The sequence below is a fragment of the Muntiacus reevesi genome, chromosome X, assembly GCF_963930625.1.
Source record: "Muntiacus reevesi chromosome X, mMunRee1.1, whole genome shotgun sequence".
In the NCBI taxonomy this organism is placed as follows: domain Eukaryota; kingdom Metazoa; phylum Chordata; class Mammalia; order Artiodactyla; family Cervidae; genus Muntiacus; species Muntiacus reevesi.
This window is the reverse complement of record NC_089271.1, coordinates 775,612-778,951: the sequence shown is the minus strand read 5'-3', so window position 1 is coordinate 778,951 and position 3,340 is coordinate 775,612.

Sequence of the window (3,340 nt, the reverse complement as noted above, 5' to 3'; positions counted from 1 at the left end):
CCATGTCCATCCCAGACTCCCTGACTATCCCTTCCCCCATCCTTCCCCCTGGTGACCATCAGGTTATTACAGAGTATTGAGCAGAGTTCCCTGTGCTGTCCAGCAGGTCCTTGCTGGTTCTCCATGTTAAACACAGCCGTGTGTCCATATCCATCCCAGACTCCCTGACTGTCCCTTCCCCCATCCTTCCCCCTGGGGACCATCAGGTTATTACAGAGTATTGAGCAGAGTTCCCTGTGCTGCCCAGCAGGTCCTTGCTGGTTCTCCATGTTAAATACAGCCGTGTGTACATGTCCATCCCAGACTCCCTAACTATCCCTTCCCCCATCCTTCCCCCTGGTGACCATAAGGTTATCACAGAGTATTGAGCAGAGTTCCCCGTGCTGTCCAGCAGGTCCTTGCTGGTTCTCCGTGGTAAACACAGCCGTGTGTCCATGTCCATCCCAGACTCCCTGACTGTCCCTTCCCCCATCCTTCCCCCTGGTGACCATCAGGTTATTACAGAGTATTGAGCAGAGTTCCCTGTGCTGTCCAGCAGGTCCTTGCTGGTTCTCCATGGTAAACACAGCCGTGTGTCCATGTCCATCCCAGGCTCCCTGACTGTCCCTTCCCCCATCCTTCCCCCTGGTGACCATCAGGTTATTACAGAGTATTGAGCAGAGTTCCCTGTGCTGTCCAGCAGGTCCTTGCTGGTTCTGCATGTTAAATACAGCAGTGTGTCCATGTCCATCCCAGACTCCCTGACTGTCCCTTCCCCCATCTATCCCCCGGGGAACCATCAGGTTATCACAGAGTATTGAGCAGAGTTCCCTGTGCTGTCCAGCAGGTCCTTGCTGGTTCTCCATGTTAAACACAGCCATGTGTCCATGTCCATCCCAGACTCCCTGACTGTCCCTTCCCCCATCCTTCCCCCTGGTGACCATCAGGTTATTACAGAGTATTGAACAGAGTTCCCTGGGCTGTCCAGCAGGTCCTTGCTGGTTCTCCATGGTAAACACAGCCGTGTGTCCATGTCCATCCCAGACTCCCTGACTGTCCCTTCCCCCATCCTTCCCCCGGGGAACCATCAGGTTATTACAGAGTATTGAGCAGAGTTCCCTGTGCTGTCCAGCAGGTCCTTGCTGGTTCTCCATGGTAAACACAGCCGTGTGTCCATGTCCATCCCAGACTCCCTGACTATCCCTTCCCCATCCTTCCCCCTGGTGACCATCAGGTTATTACAGAGTATTGAGCAGAGTTCCCTGAGCTGTCCAGCAGGTCCTTGCTGGTTCCCCATGGTAAACACAGCCGTGTATTCATGTCCATCCCAGACTCCCTGACTATCCCTTTCCCCATCCTTCCCCATGGGAACCATCAGGTTATCACAGAGTATTGAGCAGAGTTCCCTGTGCTGCCCAGCAGGTCCTTGCTGGTTCTCCATGTTAAATACAGCAGTGTGTCCATGTCCATCCCAGACTCCCTAACTATTCCTCCCCCCCCCATTTTTCCCACTAGCAACCATAAACTCTCTTAAATCTGTTTCTATTTTATAAGTAACCTCATCTGTATCATTTCTTTTTAGATTCCACATATAAGGGATGTCATAGGATATTTCTTCTTCTCTGTCTGACTTATTTCACCAACTATGAGAATTTCTAGATTCATCCATATAGCTGCAAATGGCATTATTTCATTCTTTTTAACAGCTGAGTAATATTCCATTACACACACACACACACACACACACACCACATCTTCTTCATCCATCCCTGTTGAAGCTCATTTATGCTGCCATCCAAGGCAAAGAAGCAGCCCGTGACTGCAAGTCCACACACAGAAGACCCCATTCCATCCAGACACTACAAGCTGCACACAGAATTTGAAAAGTGAGCCCATTGGTGGCTGGTGTTTCTGTGTTTTTTGCATGCTTCTTCAAGAGCACAGAGGGTAAGGGAGTTCCCCACCCCCAAAATGTTCCTCTCAAGCAGATCCTCAGACAACAAGCAGGGTGGCAAAGAAGGATGAGATAGTCAGATGGCATCATCACTGACTCAGTGGCCATGAGTTTGATCAGACTCCAGGAGATGGTGAAGGACAAGGAAGCCTGGCGTGCTGCAGTCCGTGGGTTTGCAAAGAGTCGGACACGACTGAGTGGCTGAACTTCACCAACAAGGAAGTTATCTGAGGGGTGGTCCCAAGCAGCTTGTTTTTTTCCGAGAGAGGCGGGCTTCCCTGGTGGCTCAGATGTTAAAGAATCTGCCTGCCAACGCAGGAGATACGGGTTCGATCCCTGGGTCGGGAAAGATCCCCTGGAGAAGGGACTGGCAACCCACTCCAGTACTCTTGCCTGGAGAACCCCCACGGACAGAGGAGCCTGGTGGGCTGCAGTCCATGGGGTCGCAGAGAGTCGGACACGACTGAGCGACTAAAGGACAGAAAGTACTGAACTCCGCTGTCTCTGTTTATATATCATGTTACTCTCAATTCCTCTGGCCTCCAGATCAAGCAACCCTTCAGATTTCAAGGCACCAGCTGGGTGCCCGACCACGTAATTCAGTGCAGACACGAGCGTCAAGTGACGATCTGAACCCATAGGGTAAGGGGCTCAGCCTGACAAAACAGCGCCCACATCAGATGTCCATGAAGGGTCCCAGGAATACAGCCATGAATGTCCCCATGCTTCCGACCAGTCGGGCAGAAACGGGAGGTCCCACGACCCCATTTCTGGGATCCCTAACCTGCCAGAGGGGGTGTACAGAGCTTACACAAGCAGCGCACTCATGGGATTTCAGAAATGGAACGTTTCCTGCCGTGTCAGCAAACAAAGGCTGTCAGAGTCATCAGCGACGGGAGCCCCCATGGATGGTGAGCCGGTGACCCAGAGGGGACTCGTGAAGCAAAGGGAGACCTGTCATCTAGCGGCCATCCGACCGCAGCCAGCTCCCCACAGACAGCCCTGGGGAAGCTCAGGTTGTGAGCATACAGGATACTGACTGCGGACACCTGAGATGCATATGAAAGAAGTGATTCCAGAGAATCCAGGCTCTTGCCTCCTCCCATGCACAGACAAGCACTGCGTTCCTTAACTTGGGACACCTGCTTTCTTTAACTCACAGTCACCTTCTGACGTGAAGACGACCTGGTCTTTGTTTGCAGAGCCTCTATGATAACCTGTCTGGTCCTCTTATCTGCATGGAGCCGTTCTCCTGGGGACACCTGACTGGCTTTGACCATGGGCTTGAAGCCCTAAAAATTCCCCCATTGAATAAAACACAGCTCTCAAATTCTCAGTTCAGTTCAGTTGCTCAGTCGTGTCCAACTCTTTGTGACCCCCGTGGACCACAGCACGCCAGGCCTCCCT